This window comes from Pyrus communis, chromosome 7 (assembly GCF_041283825.1).
Source record: "Pyrus communis isolate YQ-2024b chromosome 7, ASM4128382v1, whole genome shotgun sequence".
Classification (NCBI taxonomy): domain Eukaryota; kingdom Viridiplantae; phylum Streptophyta; class Magnoliopsida; order Rosales; family Rosaceae; genus Pyrus; species Pyrus communis.
In genome coordinates this window covers 19,825,973-19,846,568 of record NC_142571.1, presented here as the reverse complement: position 1 = coordinate 19,846,568, position 20,596 = coordinate 19,825,973, and the positions used below count along the sequence as shown (strand labels likewise).

Genomic DNA, 20,596 nt, shown 5'->3' with positions numbered 1-20,596 from the left:
AGACAAATCATCTTCATTTTCAAAATCTAATTGGGCTTCTTGGGAAAGAAGTTGGTGACCTAAATACATAAGTTTTGCAACTGACTTTCCTTTGAAGTTGATTTTGACCTTCCTTGGAGGGAAGATGAAAGGGAAATCTCTGAGAGTGATTGTGTTGGAGAAACTGGAGATTGCTTAATTAACAACTCTTAAGGACCTGGTCAATGATTCGTTGTTAATTGAATTTGTCCCACAACTTGACTGAGATGACTCTAAAAACTTCTTCATAATTGACATTATATCCCCATTTTAAGATCCATGGCACCTTGTATTTGGCCATGAAGTGTAAAAGAATAGAAAATCTTTCACCGTATTTGTCTTTCTTATAGTGAGACTGGAAATACATAACTTTTTGCATGAGGTTTTTTGAAATGACATTGACTATTGGCTTATGAGGCATCCAGAAACCAAGCTGGGAAGTTAAGTCTTACTTTATTGTTAAAATTGATAAACCAAGAATGATTGAAATCCTTAGTTTGATAGAAGAAAATGTTAGTCCATGCGTTAACATAATCATAGTAAACATATTGAATATTTGATAGCTGGGGGAGGTTTGTATTGATGAATGAAAATACCTCATTTTGACTTGGATAAGACTTTTCTTATGTGAATAGAATGGTAAAGAATTTTGGTGTGGTCAGCAGAACTCCTAATTGGTTTAATAAATATTGACTCTGTTTCAAATAAGATGCTTTTGTAAGAATTTAGTATTTTGAATGAATATCCCAGAGAGTAATAGAAACCTGGGAAACCAAGCTTTTGCTAACTTTTCTGGTGTTTTGAAGTGACTGAACTTGGTTGGGATACTAAAAATGTAACATCCCACATCGACCAACGGAGGAGGGGTGATGTGCCTTAATGTACATGGCCACCTCCATATAACATGAGGCATTTTGGGAACTCATTGGCTTTAGATTCCATCGGAACTCCGAAGTTAAGCGAGTTCGGGCGAGAGCATTCCCAGGATGGGTGACCCCTGGGAAGTTCTCGTGTGAGTTCCCATAAAAAAATCGTGAGGGCGTGGCCGGTGCCCAAATCGGATAATATCGTGTTACGACGGAGTCGAAATTAGGATGTGACAGAATGGTATCAGAGCCACTCTGCCATGTGGTGCGAGTGTGCCGACAAGGACATCAGGCCCCTAAGGGCGGTGGATTGTAACATCCCACATTGGCCAACGGAGAGGGGGTAATGTGTCTTATATGTACATGCCCACCTCCATACAGCACGAGGCCTTTTGGAGACTCACTGGCTTCGGATTCCATCGGAACTCCGAAGTTAAGAGAGTTCAGGCGAGAGCATTCCCAGGATGGGTGACCCCTGAGAAGTTCTCGTGTGAGTTCCCAGAAACAAAATCATGAGGGCGTGGCTAGGGCCCAAAGTGGACAATATCGTGCTACAGCGGAGTCGAGGCTGGGATGTGACAAAAAAAGTATTTAGTGGAAGATTTTTTTAATGTAAAGGATGCTTTATTGTAATTTATTGCAATATGGATGAAATTTTGAATGGTGGCAGGATATATCATACAAACTTACTAAGGCTGATTGGTAGTTTGGTATGATATGCCTTAAAGTAGAACCCATGGGAGTAAACATGTTGATTGAACTACTGGATGTATAAGGGATAAGGGTTGACTTTTGCTTTGCTGATTTGAGTGAGGCTGTAAGCCTTCTAGTTGACTGATTACTATCAGGCTTATTTCTTGACATCGCTTCCCTGCAAGAATTCTCTAGTTAGAAAATCGAGGATGAAATTTTGACTGATAATATTCGTATGATCCATTCTAGCCACCAATTAGAAATTCATCCCAACATGCAAGAAACTACAATAAAACATCGTTTTACATTCAAAAATCTTCCAACGAATACCTTTTCAGTATTTCAACTGCTTTCAGTCACATCAAAATACCAAAAAAGTTATCCAAACTCTTGTTTCCCCTGGGTTTTCACGACTCACCGAGAGATTCATTCAAAATACTCAATTTTTTATAAAAGCATCTAATTTGAAACGGTGTCAATGTCTATCAAACCTATTAGGAGTTTCGCTGACCAAACCAAAATTCTTTACCATTCCTTTCACATAGGAAAAGTCATCTCCAAGTTAGAATAGGGTATTCTCATTCATCAATACAAACCTTTCCATTCCTAGCTACCAAATATTCAATATAATTACTATAATTATATTGACACATGGACTAATAGTTTCCTTTATTAAACAGAGGGTTTTAGTCATTCTTGGTTTATCAATTTTGAAAATAAATGCAGGCCAAACTCCCCACCTTGGTTTTCCAAGTGGTGGATGTTTCATGGGCTAACTCTCAATGTCATTTTGGAAACCTTGATGCAAAAAGTCAGGCATTGCCAGTTTCACTGTAAGAAAGACAAATACAATGCAAGATTCCCTAGTCTCATTTCTTGGCCAAATACAAGGTGCAATGAATCTTAAAATGGGATATGATGTTTGTTATAAAAAAAAAGTTTTTAGTGCCATATCTGTCCAGTGGTGGAACAAATTTAATCAACAAGGAATCATTGACCAAGTTCACAAAAGAGTTGCCGATTGAGCAATCTTTGGTTCCTCCAACACAATCATCTCAGACATTGCCCTTTCCTCTTTCTTCCAAGGAAGGTCAAAATCAACTTCCTCAAAAAGAAAGTCAGTTCCAAAAGTTATAAATTTAGCTCACTAGCTTCTTGCCCAAGCGGCCCAGTTAGATTATGAAAATGAAAATGATATGTCTTCAGAATCTTCAGATACTTTGTCCTAGAAACTAACCATTATTGTTCAACCAGACCAGTAAAAGAAGAACAGAAGTTCAGATGGGCAGATTGTCAAGATAACCAAGCCCTTATGAGTAAACTAACCAGAAGTTAAAATTAATTTTCAATGACCACTATTCGTCCAAGACAGAAATTCAAACAGTAATCCAACAGAGTACTATTTACTACAATACTGTCCTTATGCCAATAATCATTTTGCATAAAAGTTCAAAAGTAAACCGACAAGACACTGTTCGTCCATAGTACAGTTATACCAATAATTACTTTACATGCAAGATCAACAGTAAAAAAATTAATCATTCAGACAAACCACTATTCATGCATGAACCAACAATCATCCAGATGCATGAACCAATAGTCATCCAGCCCATGCTTCGACATGCACTATGTGCTCCTATAATCAACTATGCAATCATTCATGTCTCATTCCCCTGTCTATAAAAGAAAGGTTATGAGGCCTAAGTCAACAAGTTAATTTCAAATTTTGTTTTTATCAATTTCAAAGCTTCTCTGAGTTCCTTTTGTATCTAGAGAAAATTGTAAACACTTTTAATTTTTGTTGTTGATGCACAAAATCGAGTGGACTTTGGAACAACGTAGAACCTATTTAGATACGCTCAAATGACCTTTTCTCATAATTAGAATGTATATAAACATATTCCGGTCTGGTCATGTATGAATGAACTTGAACTATAAATTATAAGTTCATAAACATATTCATGGAATCGACTCAATCATCATATTATAAATTATAAGTTCATAACCCTAGCCCATTCCTATTTTGGGCGGAACAAATCTACATATTCTTGGATTCCAGTTAGTAAGAGGGATCTTGAACTAAGAAATAGAGTCTAGAAGCTACAAAAGGGTAAAATCGGGTTCATTGACATTTCTGGTATAATGAATGTTATCACACATACAATCATACTCAATTCGATGGAATTGTTTGATCTTAAAAGAGATCTTTTATAATTTCGCATGTGTCACTAAGGGTATATAAAAATGTAAAGAGATAGAGATAGGGAAGTATACACATGATGTACGTGGTTTACTTTAAGTTGGGCTATGTCCATGAGGGTAGAGAAGTTTTCATTAATAATGTAGAGTTGACATAATACAAAGGTTCAAGCATAATCATCATTAGTGCGTTCTAGTAATGAAATAAGTACAATAATGACATTAGGGATTAATTGAAGGAGAAAGATCTCCTTTTATGGTTGAGGAGAGTGGCGCACTTTCGTCCATGGTCGATGTGAGACTCTAAAAGCTTTATTCTGATGGTCATACGTGTTACGTTAGGATTGACTTCCTGGTTAGAGAGAAACTCTTATGCTTTGACATGGGTGCCTCAACACGAGTCATTCAGTGGGTCAGTTCAAGTATAAAGTTGATCGGTGCTTAATAGTTTTGGGATTGGTGAAGTACGGTACAATCATCCTCAACTCATAAGAGATGTCTGCATGTATCAATATCTCATTTCAGTAATCAGTACCAGGTAATTTGTAAGGGATATAAAAATTTATACGAAAATTGCCAAAAATGACCCATTTCCTTAATCTTAAGACTTAAATAAGACAAACTGGTCATGACAAGCCTTGCAAACCATGCACAAAACCAAAATGATGAAAATACCCATATAAAATAGTAGAAATTCACAACTCATTGCATCATTTTTCTAATTTTGAAGAGAGAGGTGTGAGCTCTGGGTTTTTCGATTAAGCTCAAATCTGTGAGCATATCATGTGCATGTTGTGTACATACAATGAGCATATCCTAAAAAATTCATCCAACAAAACACCAATTTTTGTCAAGTTTTAGTAAACACCATCATAACATTCAAACAAGGTAGGGAATCCCATGATATAGAAGAGGGAGAAATTGATTAAATTTTGTTTCACTATTACTTCATACAGCTTCTGCGTTTATTCTCCCCTTCCCCAAATATGAAAAAGCTCACTTCTTTAATCCCACTAATTTACAAATATTGGAAGGAAGAAAGTAAACAACAAGTGAGTTTTCTTATTTTTAGTCAATAACAAATGAGTTTTCTTGTTTTGGTGGTGTTGACCCCTCCTGCCCCAGGTTGTGGAGAGAGAGAGAGAGACTGGGCTTTGTTCCCAGCATGCAGCAGACACCAGCAGTTGATTGGGCTTTGTTCCCAGCCTTGAGGCGAGTCTAGTGGTAGTGGTCTCGAGCCTCGATTGTTTGCTATTTTGCCGGAAAATGGTTGAAAAAGTCGCAGCCCGCTTGAGTTTGAATCTTAATGATAGGGATGAAATTCGTGACAAGGCTAGGTGTTTTGGACTTATGAGAACAAGATGAAATTGGTGGTGGCTTCGTTTTGGACAGTGTTGGTCGGGACAACTGTGCACCATGTGTGCACAATGAGCACGGGAGATAGAATGCATGAGGGAGAAAGTGAGAGAAGAGAGAGAACCAAGAGAATGGGAGAGAGATCTTCGGATAAAGGTGCAAATGACCTTTGGGTGGGAGGAAATAATCCATTTTTATAGAAGGGCAATTAGGTTATTTCAAGGTGTAGAAAAAAATCTTATTTCTGTCCTATTGTTGTGCATGGTGCGTGCGTGCTCTGTGCATATTCCGTTTGTCCTAATTCAGTCCTAAGATTAAGAAAATGGGTCATTTTTGGCAATTTTCCAAATTTATATAAAGTAATTGCGGAAATTTATTTTCAACAATTATATTGCTTCATTATTTTCATCATAATATGTGTGATCCACCACTCCTAAATAATCTTAAGCATTCTAGAACATAAGTTTTAATTTGTTTCTTATCTCATTCACAAAGTAAACACGCATCCAGATTTTCATACTCTACTATCAGCTTGGTCACGATCAATAACCCAGCCATAATACGTAGTAATTAGCGACTAATTAAGTGATTTAATTCAGATTAAAAAAGATAATGGGACTTAAATTAAAATTTACCCCCTCACTTCGAGGGCTTTTTAGTATAATATTAGGGTTTTTTCTTTTTGTTTTTTAGTATTATATTGGGATTTTTGAGTCTTCATCAAAGACATCATTTTCTATTTTTTTAATACATTTATTCAAAAAATTGCCCTTGCATATAAACGAACAAATTAATTATGATTTATGTGAGAGAGAAAAAAAAAATGAAATGAAATAAGAACTTATAATTGAAGATTGTGATGCTCATTTTTATGAGAGATTCCTTCCGATCACTAATAGAAAACTGCTTATGCAACAAACTTTGGGTGACGAAGCAAATTTCGTCACCCAAGAAACCTTTGCGTGACTAAAGATGTGCTTTGTTGTGCCAAATATTAACGGCAACAAAAAAAAACACCAAAAACTTTGCAAGAAGAAGAGTTTCATCGTGCAACCATTACTTGACGTTGCACTTTATCCGTCCTGTATACTTTGAAAAAAAATCCGCGGTAAAATGAGGATTTGGCGCCAATTTTTGCATAGCAAAAGAAATTCTTGCATGACGAAATAATTTGTCGCCTAGTAAGAAATGCGTGACGAGCTTCCTTCATACTTCATCGCACAAAGTTCCAAAAAGATAGTGGGAAAATAATGGCAGAAAATTAATGGGCGATGAAGATGGAACTTGAGGAGATGAAAGGCTTCGTTGCACAAGGGTTCACGAGATTCCAGATTAAAATCTCATATCTCCCCCATTCTCTCCTCATTTCTTCTCTTCCTCATCTTCTTCCCCAATGCCCACGTTTTTTTGTCGCCCAAACTCCCAAACTTCATTCTCCCCCATATCCTAACCTTCTTTCCTTTTTTCCTACTCTCACCATCGATGGTCGAAGATATCCATTGTAAGTCTCTATTTCTCCCAATTAAGAAAAAAAATTTTGGGTTTTGATAATTAGTTTTAGTTCATGTCTCAAATTTTGTGGGTTTGCAAATTTATGAAAATTATGTGGGGCATGAGGGATGAGGTGCGGAGGGGATGTAGAATCCATGATCTTTGTTGGTGGGGGAGGGGAATGGGGTAGGGTTGGGATACATGGTTGCATGATTTCTAGCTAATTAAAATAACTAAAATTATAATTTTGAAGATGTTGCGTTGGTAATTTCATCTACTTTCTCTACAGCTCTAGCTGTTTTTCCAGATGACCATACATCTGACAATGCAGCGATTGTGACATGTGACGGACAAGGATTAGAGACAGGTAATTCTCAATTTGTATGAATTTTATGGTTGTTTTTTTGTTGGAAAGTTTTGTTGTATAATTAAAATAAAAGTTTATTTTTTTACTTATTTGGTTGTGGCAAATCTTGTTTGGATGTGGACAATATGTATATCAAAGTTTGTACGCTATGGAAAATTTTAAATTTTAGGGGAGGTTATGCTGATTTTTCGATAGAATTTATGTTTGGTTTTGAATATTTTTGTTTTCTCATAGGGAAGAAAAAAAAGGGGAAAATGTCTCACAGGGTCAAGCATCTGATAAATGATCAGCGGATGCGCATCTGATAAATGATTATCGGATGCGCATCAATTATGATTCCATATGACAAATGGAATATCAGAGGGAGGTGCACGCCAAGCCTATGGACAACAAAGGGGCGCTAGTTCAGAACAATTGTCTTATGGAGTGGTTGTTTTGGAAAAAAATGTCAGAGGAGATGAAGAAGTCGTTGAATGAGTTATCAATAAGTATCAGTTAGTTATTTAATGATCATTTTTTATATAATAACTATTATGATTATTAATATTTTCATGTTTTTTGGGCATAACAAGCGTACTTTATTATTGATGATAACGGTACCAACATGATGAATTACATTGATGACACCTTTAAGAGGCATTACCATGAGGCGAAGCATTATGCCGATCAAGATGCACATGCATTACCCCCGTAGTAGCTTTTTATTTGGATTAATAATATTTTATTTAGTTTGTATGGATGCTTTAAATATTTGCTTAATTTGTATCCAAATTATTATAATATTTTACTTGTTTTAAATATTTTATTTGAATAATTGGTAGAAGAATAATAATAATAATAAAATATTAAAAAATGCGGAAACCTTTGCGGGACGAACTTAATTCGTCACCTAAAGGCCTTATGCGACGAACACTTCTTCGCCTAAAACCAAACCCTCATGAAAGAGCATTTTTCTCCTTTTCCACATGGATTCAATCCTCGTGAAAGAAAAAAACAAATTCACTCTGTAGTTTTTGTATGCCAATAAAGGAAATTTCTTCACTATCTAAAATCTTAACTATACATATATAACCTTTTCTTATCATAAGAAAATTCAAAACCCTTGGAATCTCAAAAGCACCAAAGCAGTATTAGTGTAACCAATCCACAACAAGGTAGTTCAATGATATTGAAAGTAACACATGTTGTTCTGGGACCGTTATATTTTTTCCTATTTGGATTTAGGTTGTGGGTATTGTCAAATGTCCACCCTGCCACACGAACCATTAACTATTCTAGTGTGAACGAAAAAAGATAACATTTCTGTGGCCGAAAAGTGAGAGACTGAGAGGCAAAAGTCCTTGCGTGCCTTGGCCCCATTCTGATGGGGAGAGCACTCCACAAAATTCAAAAGAGTACTAATTTTTTTAACCCCACAAAGTAGCATACGCATTGCACGACCACTTAACTAAATGAATCATATGGTGAACATTGCGCACCAAAATTTTTTGTGTGACCATCATGCACTTGTACATGCCGTTTTTATTAAGTACGAATACCTGCAAATCAATCAATCATACAATATTTAATTTAATATTTTTAGTTTTTTTATTTGTTTTAACGAAAAATTGGATAATCTATTCTAAATTAATGTAAACTACGGAAACATAATTCAGACTTGTGTGCATAAAGAGAACACAATGCTCTAGTCAACTTGCATAAGCTCATTGTATTAGTAATAATTTTTGGAAATACGTTTTAGTCCATAAATACCTTTTATTTACCATGTTACTTTTATTCAATCGTTGTGTTCAAAAGTATTCTTTTATTTGTACTGACTTATAGTTCTAGTTGTAAAAATCTTTTACTTATGCACTTGAGGTTCTTCTAGGTTTGATTCACTAGCCTCTCTTAATATCTCTCGTATCGAAAATAAAAAGTAATCTTTTAGTCAAACATATTACTATTAATTTAATTTTTTATGTGACAACTAATTGTAAGAAGGATGAAATACAAAACTGTGATCCAAGTGAGAAAGTAATCAATGGTCAGATCAATGCCACTTGTCAAGAGATTAAATAGGTTGTTATATGTAGTTAGTTGGAATCTGTTTTTGATAAGATTTGTTAGAGATATAGTTAGTTGGTATAAGAAGGAGGTTAGAGTAAATTGCTCTGCAAGTCTTGAAACAGCAACACCTATATAGGCGATCACTGTAATCCATTGAAGTATCAATTAAGAAAACATTTTAGCTACAAATTTCTCTCTCTCTCTCTCTCTCTCTCTCTCTCTCCCTTCCTTTCTCTATTTGTTTTTCTGCATTTTCCAATGATCTTTACACTAATTTTTATATTTAAAATATGGGTAAATTACACTTCCATACCTCAGGTTTGAGGTCTATTTCAATTCCTTACAACATCTTTAAAACATTTCACCCGAGATTGGGTTTTGGGTTAGGGATAGGGATGTGAGTCGCTTTGGCAGCCACATAGCATATATGTGGCAGCCACGTCAGCATTTAATAGATCAATGGATGGAAAATGTAACAGAGGTATTATTTTGAAATAAAATAGTACTTAAGGTATGAAAGTGAAATGTTTTGAAGATGTTGTAAGGAATTGAAATAGACCCCAAACCTGAGGTATGAAAGTGTAATTTACCCTTAAAATATACTTTGATTTTGTTCGAAACACTAAAAAGTTCAATTGTAATGTTATTTTATATAGTTTTAATAACATACTGAAGAGATTGAAGTAATTATTCTCCAAAAAAACAGGGTGGGGAACCACTTTTCTCAAATCCAAACATTTCACATGAATTTGAATGTCTTAAGGAGAGATAAATCTATGTCTAACCAGTTACTTGAAAGTGATTGTTGTTTTTAGTATAATAACTTAAATTTATAAACGAAAATTCAGTGAAATTGTGAAGGAATAGGATGACGATTGACAAGACATCATATAGTTATTAGTCTCGGCTACCACTTGCCGAAATATCGAAGGGGAAAACCATGCACTTTTTATATACTTTGCTATCCTAATATATAATGATTTTGCAACCTTGTCAGCTTTCCCTCTCAGCTGATCAAGATAACCTACATTGCACGGCCAAATGCTTCTATTTCTTGTTTAATAGTGGGCATTGATGTCACTTAACGCAGCAGCCTCTGTGTCAACAGTCAGCTATGAAATATATATCCAAATGTACAGAAAACCAAAATATGGGTATGAAACGTTGTCACATGAATTAAAATTCTAAGAGACTTTGTAAGATTTTTATTTGGCTTACATCTATTTAGGAGTCCTAATTGATTAAGAATACAAGATAGAAAGAAATATTTGGTTATCCCGGATTACTTGGTGGTGAGGTAAACATATAATGATTGGGAATATCTTTCCTATTAGGTCATGGATTCTAGAAGTGCTAAAGATATGTATTAGAGATTTCTTTATGGGCAAGAAACCTAATATACTCACATATAAATATAACGCTTAGGTCCCCACTCTTATACACACATTCTAGCACAAAACCCTACCCTATATAGGAGTGCATAAGAGCAACTCCAGCGTTGGAGCCCTCCCCCCTGTCAATACACTATTCAATCCACCTAATGAACAGTAACTGCCCTTAATGAACAGTAAGTAGCCCTGGCAATAGAATTTGCATCTCCACCGTTACCCTTCAATAGCCCTGGCAATAAGCAATAAAATATTAGTATTTTTTTTATTTATAAAATAATACAAAATAATTTTAATTGTAATATCGGATAAGATTTTTAATCGTTCTCGTTGCGCCACGTGTCATTATCCGAAGTATTATTAAATAATACAAAATAATACAATTATTGGTGATGGATTTCTGATAAGATTATTAACCAATCACGTCGCACCATGTGTCATAATCGGTTCACAACCTTTGAGGATAGATTTCCATCAGATTTTTAACGAATGACGGCATGCCACGTGTCATAATCTGTTCACAATCTTTGAGGATAGATTTCCATCAGATTTGTAACGAATGACGGCATGCCACGTGGCATTATGCAGAACCTAATCCTTTCTGAATCCTCTATATAATCCACCATCCATCCTCACAAATCTCACACCAAAATTCTCAAGATCTCTATCATTATTCATAGTTTCTGCTTCCTTATTCACAAAAATCTGTATCATTATTCATAGTTTCTGTTTCTTTCTTTCAATGTCTTCTTCTTCTTCCTCAAGGATGATGTGGGAATACAATCAGGAAGAGGAAGAATTGTTTAACGAATCTGAAGCAATCTTCAATCACCAGGGGGTAAGAAATGAGAGGGAAGAGGAGGAGGAGCGTCAAATGAGAAATGACGAAGTAAGAAGGGGCAGAGCCTCACATTCCCGTCGAGTCATCCAAGCTGCGGCTCAGATCTGCAGGCCCAGCCGTTCCGGAAACCTTGATAGAAGCAGGCAACAACGAGGTATGGAACTCTTGGATGATTATTTTGTTCGTAATAGTGCATTCCCTGATACGTACTTTAGACGTCGTTTTAGAATGGAACGACATTTGTTCAACAAAATCATGATTGCTGTTTGCAACCATGATTCTTATTTTGTGCAAAAAAAAGATGCTTTTGGTGCTATGAGTCTACTGCCTGAGCAAAAAATTACTGCTGCCTTGCGGATGCTTGCATATGGAGCATCTGCAGACCAAGTGGATGAGATAACGAGGATGGGGCAATCAACCATTCTTGAGTCCCTGATGAGGTTTTGCGGAGCAATCGAATCTATCTACACCGCTGAGTACCTCCGCAAACCTACACACATGGACTTGGAGCGGCTGTTGAAGAAGGCGGAGATGCGTGGCTTTCCTGGGATGATTGGAAGCATTGATTGTATGCACTGGACGTGGAAAAACTGTCCAAGTGCATGGCAAGGCGCTTACGGGGACAGAAAAGGAGCAAAAAGTATCATTCTGGAGGCGGTGGCATTTTTTGATACATGGATTTGGCACGCCTTTTTCGGGGTCCCGGGAGCTCAAAATGACATCAACGTCCTTGCCCAATCCCCAGTGTTCAACGATGTCTTACAAGGAAAGGCACCAAAAGTTATGTATGAGGTCAACGGACGTATATACGACGGGCCATACTACCTAGCTGACGGCATCTACCCGCGCTGGTCAACCTTTGTCAAAACAGTGCCACGTCCGCGGAGTGCAAAGGAAAAACACTTTGCAAGCTGTCAAGAGGGGTGCAGGAAGGATGTGGAGCGTTGTTTCGGTATCCTCCAAGCTCGCTGGGCGATCGTCAGGGGTGCTGCCAGATTGTTTGATGTAGAGTCGCTTCGATCCATCATGATGACGTGCATCATTCTTCATAACATGATTGTGGAAGATGAGTACGATTATGAAGCTGTTGATGAATATGAGCCAGACCCGATGAACAATTCAAGAACACGTATATATTGTGCTCATGACGCCACCGATGAGCCTGTGCAACATGAGCCATTACAAAGGGATGGACGTTACAATGAAAGGCTCATTCAACGATATACTGCATTTCAAATGCCAGACATGCACAATGCCCGACAAATTGACTTGATAGAGCACCAGTGGGCATTGAAACAAGCTGAAGATAATTAAGCTCATTTAGTGTGTTTTTTTGAATTTGGTATGTTTATGTTATTTTATTTGGTGTGTTTTATTATTTGGTATGTTTATGTAATTTTTTTATGTTTATGTTTATGTAATTCTTAGTATGTTTATGTTTATGTTTATGTTTATGTATTTTTTTTATGTTTATGTTTATGTAATTCTTAGTATATGTAATTTTTTTATGTTTATGTTTATGTAAAGGACTTTTAATTAGAACGATGGACTTTTAATTAGAACAATGGACTTTTAATTATTTTATACAAGGACTTTTAATTTGAACAATGGACTTTTAATAAATAACTTACCAAATTAATTTGAATAAATATTCAAGAAATTGGAAACAACATAAATAATACAAACAATAAATAATAAATTACAACCCAAAGTGATTGGAAAATTATGGGCTCCGATTACAAAAAGTACTCTATTCATCATCACTTAACCAATTTGTGGTGCGAGGATGATCTTCTCTTGCGGTGCTAGAACCACCTTGGCTTGCTATTGCTTCTCTTGCACGCCTCCTTCGCACAACGTCCGCTTTCTCTGACTTCCAAAAAAATTTAGAATTTAGAGACTTCCCCTCTAAAGACATGTTCATAATCTCACGATCTTGTTGAGCCCGTCTTTCTTCTCTAACATGTTCCCTTTCTTGCCTAAGTAGCTCTCTTTCTCTCTCATTAGCATAAAATTCTCTCTCAATAGCTGCTTGTTTTGATGCCTCTCTAGCCTTATCAGCCTCATCTTTCGCCAGGTCCCTCGCCAAAGTCAATTCACCTTGGCGAGTAAGTTCTTCCATGAACTTTGCATAATCGTTCTTGGAAGCACTCCCTTTTCTCTTTGAAGCCTTCTTACCTTGAGGCCTAATTGGAAAACGGGTTGAACCCGACGCGCGTTCAGGGAGGGGCGTTTCGGGCACTTCTTCTGCATCATCTTCATGAACATGATCGGGTGTAGAGTGTAGAGGGGTGCTGTTCATGTGCACTTCTGGACCGACTGGCACAACTCTAAATTTAGGACAATCTTTGACAATATTCCAACATTCCCACCGGTTGAATGATTTATTTTTGCTTTTGGTTTTGGCAGCATACCAAGCTTGTGCTTGAAGTTCCTACACAATAAAAATAAGTAACAAATAAATAATTATAATGAAAATAACAAATATATACATATATATATAAGTAACAAATATAATGAAAATAAGTAAGAAGTCTTCAAGTTTAGTAAATAATGAAAATAAGTAACAAATAAACAATTATAATGAAAATAAGTAACTAGCAAATATATACATACATATATATATATATATATATATATATATATAAGTAACAAATATAATGAAAATAAGTAAGAAGGCTTCAAGTTTAGTAAATAATGAAAATAAGTAACTAGCAAATATATACATACATATATATATATATATAAGTAACAAATATAATGAAAATAAGTAAGAAGGCTTCAAGTTTAGTAAATAATGAAAATAAGTAACTAGCAAATATATATATATATATAAGTAACAAATATAATGAAAATAAGTAAGAAGGCTTCAAGTTTAGTAAATAATGAAAATAAGTAACTAGCAAATATATATATATATGTCATGTTAATCATAACATGGGGCTAGAGTTCCAAGTTTAGTAAATAAATAATACAAACAAACAAATAAATAAATAATACAAACAACATAATTATAATGTAACAAATAAGTAACAATAAATAATAAATTTTGTACGTAACAAATAAATAATACAAACAATAAATAATAAATTATGTAGATAACAAATAAATAATACAAACAAATAATTATAGTGTAAATTTGGGTATCAAATAAATAATATATTGTTACCTGATCCGAGTAATTTTCCCCACTTCGAATATTACTACTAGCTTGTGCCAAAACGTCTCTCCACGTACTAAATGATTGGCTAAGTAATTTCCAACGACTGGACATCGATTCTTTGGTTCTTTTCCCACCAATTTTCTCAAGAAAACTGGTATGAATAAGACTCCGCATTTCTCGCAACTGCATCTCATTACCCGTAAGCGAACTATGAGTAACTTCAACCCAGCTAGTACACAACGCAACATCTTCAATAAGCGACCAATTCGTACCTGCACCAGTGGTCATTTTGTTGAAAAAAAATGGATTCAAACTTTGAGACAAAGAAAGGAATGTGATTGAAAGTAGTTGAGAAAATATGAAATTGTTGTGTAAGGTAGATGATAATGAGAAGGTATTTATAGAAAAGTAAAAACAATTTTTTTTACAATTTTTTTCAGATTTTTCAGATATTTTTTTGAATTTTTTTGAATTTTTTACAATTTTTTTAAATTTTTATTCAATTAATTAATCTCTGCCGTTGGATATAAAAAAATTTGAATTCCAACGCTCCAGATTGTGCCACGTGTCACATTCAGATTTTTAAAACTATTTTTTCATTTATTTTTTAATTTATAAAACATTTTAATATCCACCGTTGATCTTAGATCGAACGGTGGATATTAAATCTGACTTTTTTTTTTTTTTTTACCGTTGAGATCTAACGGTCCACATTAAGTGACCGTTAGGATCTAAAGCACCGTGGGAAGCCATGTGGCTTCCCAACGGTAACTGACATTTGCTTTTTTTAATTTTTTTTGTGTCGGCGACGCGCCCCCACGCGCGGGTGGGGTGCACGCGCCTGACACAAAAAAAAATAAATAATGCGTTGACACCACCCTGGCGTCAGCCTTGCGTCACCCCCACCTCGGGCTCAAGGCCTGGCAATCCCTCACGGGCCTGGCCCTCGGGCCTCCCCCTGCCTTCGGCCTCCCCCACGCTGGAGCGACGCCACCGGCCCTCGGGCCATTGTTTTGGACCCCTTCCCCCGAGCAAAACCCCACGCTGGGGATGCTCTAAGGCGTGTACTAGGAGCGGAAGATCTTTGCTTGATTGCTGTGTTGGTGATTCATCCTCATGCTTGGATTCAATGGCTTCTCAAGGTTAGTACTTTTAGTATGCATATTAGAGTTAACTTACATGTGGTATCAGAGTGTAGGTTATATGCATCTAGAAGTCTTAAAAAAAGATCATATTCATAAAGTCTGTCGTGATATCCTATTTTATTGTTTAGCATACAGCCATTCAATAGAGTAGCCAGCCTTCATTTCAATCCCAGATTATAACAACAAATTTGTATTATAGACACTGGCAATTAGGATTTTCAGTCTACAGATGTGAACTATAATAGAACAAGGTATTATATTAACTTATATGAATATCGGCTCTTTTCAGTCTACAGATGTGAAGGGTTTTGATAAAATTTTTTCATGTTAAGTTCATATAGTAGCCTTGTGAAAGTATTAAGGGCATGTTGATAATTTGTCTGCAGATGTTTATCAAATATGTATAAAGTTTTGGAGCTAAAGATTAATAAAGTTGCATATTCCATGTTTCTCTTTCAGTAGTGAACCCGTCTACCACCAATTCCATTGAACCCTTGTCTGGTAACAACTTTAAGAAGTGGAAAGAGATTTAGAGATTGTTCTAGGTCTATTAGACATCAACTTAGTTCTAAAAGAAGAGAAACCAGCCGCACTAAGGTCTATTAGACATCAACTTAGTTCTAAAAGAAGAGAAACCAGCCGCACTAACACACACCAGCACTAATGAACAAAAGCTCAAATTCGAGAAGTGGAAGAACTCGAATACGTTATGCTTGCTAATCATGGAGTAGACCATCACTGAAGCTATTTTTGGTGGTATACCAGCTTCTGAGGATGCCAAAGAATTTATGGAATATGTGAGTGCAAAGTTTATGGAGTCCGAGAAAGCCGAAACTGGAAACCTGATGAGTAAGCTCACAACCATGAAATATGATGGAGTTGGAGGTATAAGGGAGTATATTTTAAGTATGGTAGACGTTGCAAACAAGCTGAACAGTCTTAAGATCCCTATAACTGATCGGTGCTTAGTCCTTTTGGTCCTTAACTCCATTCCTTCCAAATATGATCAACTCAAGATTATCTACAATGCTTTGAAGGACAAATGGAGTGTGAATGAACTAATTTCTATTTGTGTTCAAGAAGAAGAAAGGTTCAAGAAAGAGAAGAAGACTCACTCCATGTATCTCACCATCAATGCTCAGAAATGTCGTCCTTTCAAAGGAAGCTTTCATACTGCCAATAAAGAGGCTGCAAAGCCTAATCCTTCCCTTAAGACACCTGCTCTTGGTGTCAATCAAACCAATAATCTTGGTTGTTACTTTTGTAACAAAATTAGGTCATAAAAAGAGAAATTGCAATAGATATAAGCATTGGGTAGAGAAAATGGCTACTAAAGGTAATTCTAATATGGCCTTAGTTTGTTTTGAGTCAAATTCTGTGTCTATTCCTTCCAATACTTGGATTGTTGACAGTGGATCTTCCATCCATGTTGCTAATTCCTTGCAGGACTTCATAAGCCAGAAAGCACCAAATAAAGACCAAGTTCAAGTCATTGTAGGGAATGGCAAGAGAGTTCGAGTGCATGCAATAGGCATTGTTAGGCTTTATCTAGATTCTAGTTTTTGTTTAGAGTTAAATGACGTTGTTTATGTACCTTCCATGAGAAGGAATTTGATTTCTGTTTCCAAACTTGTTAAGTCGAAGTTTAAGGTTGATATGCATGAATTTGGTTTTGATTTGTTTTTAAATTCTATTCGTGTTGGGAATGGTTTGTTAGTTGATGAAATGTTTCAATTGACTTATGGAAAAGAAAAATTAGCTCTTAATGTTGAAACCATAGGTCAAAAACATCCTCTCATCAAAGATAGTTCATCAAGGTTATGGCACAAAAGTCTAGGTCACATATCTAGAGAAAGAATGCAACGCCTAGTCAAGGAGGAAATCCTTCCTCCATTAGACTTTACAGATTATGGTGATTGCATCGAGTGCATTAAAGGAAAGATGACTAACTCAAGGAAATTAGGGTTAACTAGGAGTTCTCATCTCTTAGAAATCATCCACACCAATATATGTAGTCATTTTCCAATCGAAATTCTAAAGGGTCATAGGTACTTCATCACTTTCATTGATGAATACTCAAGGCTTTGTTATCTCTACCTAATCCCAACTAAATTTGTGCATTTGAGGTTTTCAAAGTCTTTAAAACTGAAGTTGAAAACCAACTTGACCAAAAAATCAAAGTGATTTGATCCGATAGGGGAGGAGAATATTATGGCAAGCATGATGAGCAAGGAAGACATCTTGCACCTTTTGCATGTTATCTGCAAGATTATGGGACAGTTGCTCAATACACAAACCCTGGGACCCCAGAACAGAATGAAGTAGCTGAACGAAGAAATAGAACTTTGAAAGATATGGTGAGAAGCATGATTTGTAACACTAATCTTCCAAGGTTTCTGTGGGGAGATGTGATTAAGACTGCCAACTACATCCTTAATAGAGTTCCTATTAAGTCAATTCCCAAAATACCTTTTGAGTTGTGGAATAAAAGAAAACCAAGTCTAAATCACTTGCATGTATGGGGATGCAAAGCTGAAGCTTGAGTTTACAATCCAGAGTTAGCTAAATTGGATCCCAAAATAATCAGTTGTTTCTTCATTGGCTATGCAGAAAGATCAAAAGGTTTTCATTTTTATAGCCCTAATCACACTATCAGAATTGTAAAAACTAGAAAAGCCAAGTTCATTGAGTATGATGATATTGTTGAAGGAGTGAACAAGGACTTTATTTTTGAAGAAGAATAAGAGATTGAGACTGGACCAATATTCACCATTCCTTTACTTCGACCTCTACCACAAGTTGAGCACATTGTTGAGCCAATGAATCAAGAAAATGTACAAGATGAAGCACCATATGTGGAAGAGAATGTTGAACTTGGTGGCACGGAACAACATGAGACACAAGAAGTTAGGAGATCACAAAGAGAAAGAAGGCCAACTTGATTCTGTTTACATGAGTGAGATGGAATATAATGTTTCAGAATATGAAGATCATTTAACGTACAAGGAGGTTGTCATTGGTGTAGAGTCTGAAAAGTAGATTGAAGCTATGCAAAGTGAGTTGGAATCCATGGAAAACAATAAAGTGTGAGAGCTAGTTGAACCATTGCAAGGAGTTAAACCCGTTAGATGTAAGTCGGTGTTTAAAACTAAAAAGGATTCTCAAGGCAACATTGAAAGACACAAGGCAAGATTGGTAGCTAAAGGTTTCACACAACAAGAAGGTGTAAACTACACTGAGACTTTTTCTCCAGTCTCAACAAAAGATGCATTTCGAATTATCATGGCCTTGGTAGCACACTTTGATCTATATTTGCATCAAATGGACATTAAACCTGCATTTCTCAATAGTGATTTAGACGAAGAAATATTCATGAAGCAACTTGAAGGTTTTATGGAGGAAGGAAAAGAACACTTGGGTGTGTAAGTTGAAGAGGTCAATCTACGGGTTAAAGCAAGCTTCAAGGCAATGGTATTTGAAATTCTATAAGATTGTCACTTCATATGGTTTCAAGGAAAATAAAATTTATGCATGGATATGTGTTAAATTTTGTGGGAGCAAGTTTATTTTTCTTGTTCTATATGTTACTGACATACTACTTGCCAATAATGATAAGGATTTATTGTATGACACCAAAGAGTTTTTGTTCAAGAACTTTGAGATGAAGGACCTTGGAGAGGCTTCTTATGTTTTGGGCATTGAAATTCACCTATATAGAAGTCGTGGTTTGTTAGGTTTCTCACAAAAGGCTTATATTGAAAAAGTGTTGAAGAGGTTTAACATGTTGACAAGTAACGGTGCTAAAGTTCCAATCTCCAAGGGAGATAAATTGAGTAACAAAGATTGTCTAATGAATGATAAAGAAAGGGAGGAGATGAAGAACAAGCCTTATGCTTTAGTGGTTGGAAGCATCATGTATGCTTAAGTATGTACTCGCCCCGACCTAGCATTTTCTATTAGTGTTCTAGGTAGGTACCAATCTAATCCAGGAATGGCACACTGGAAAGCTGTAAAGAAGGTTCTGCGTTATGTACAAAGAACCAAAGATCACATGCTCGTTTATAAGAAGACTGATAAGTTAGAGTTGGTAGATGATAGGAGCATATTTATGCGACTTAGTTAGCTTATTTTCTTGCATTTATGTTGCTAGTTCTTAGTTATTTTAGTATTTTTAAGCTATTTTCGTGTGTTTGTAGGTCCAAAGGGCTAAAGTGGCAAGAAAGTGCATTTTGGAGCAGTTTTGGGCTTCGAATGGATAGCACATGCATGGAGCAAGGTGGATGGACGAAATTGAAGATCAAGAAGGGCTAGGAATATGCTAAAGAGATGGAAGAAATTAATTCAAGACTTGGAAGAAAAGGAATCAACTACAAAGAAGGAAACATGAGTCAAACTTCCTTATTTTGACTTAGTCAATCATAATCTTCTCCTACTTAATTTCCAGCTGTTAAGGGGGTTCCTAATTAATTTAGGACACTTAAATATAAGTTCTAGAAGCCCTAATCCCAGTCAAAGAGGGACGCCACACCTATCCCTTTGAAATTCCTTCCTTGCCGCACAAGGAAGCACATTCCCCTTTCTTTCTAGGTTGCCGCATATCCTTTCCCTTTATCCCTAGGATTCTAACATTTATTTCTCCTTTTCCTTGTGGATTTGGGACCAAAACCTGTTTACCAAATTAAGTTAGGCCTTGTTTTTCTTAAACTTATAAATAAAGGCCCTTGCCGCAGCTTTTTGGGGATCCATTCATTACCATTCAACCTCTCAGCCATTCTTTCATACAATTCATCACTCAAACCTTCACCCACACCTTGTGCTGTAGCAAAGAAGAAGAAGGAGGACCTTGGGATGTGCTTGCCATTCAAGCTTGGATTGTTAGAGCATTTCTAGGTGTATTTAATCTTTTGTTTTCAATGTTTAAGTTTAATTATCTTTGTTTTGCGAACATGAGGAGCTAAACTTGTTTTAGCTAGAGGAGAATTTGAAACCATGATTATATTTGCAATATGAATTAATTACC

At 35.9% G+C, this 20,596-nt stretch overlaps 1 long non-coding RNA gene across 1 annotated transcript; it reads left to right on the top strand.

The window, feature by feature from the left end:
* The first annotated feature begins 6,278 nt into the window (after positions 1-6,278).
* LOC148695860 (uncharacterized) lies at positions 6,279-6,995 on the top strand. Its single transcript, XR_015964304.1, has 2 exons — positions 6,279-6,633; positions 6,913-6,995. It is a non-coding gene; the product is annotated as an uncharacterized LOC148695860 (long non-coding RNA).
* Positions 6,996-20,596: the final 13,601 nt, after the last annotated feature.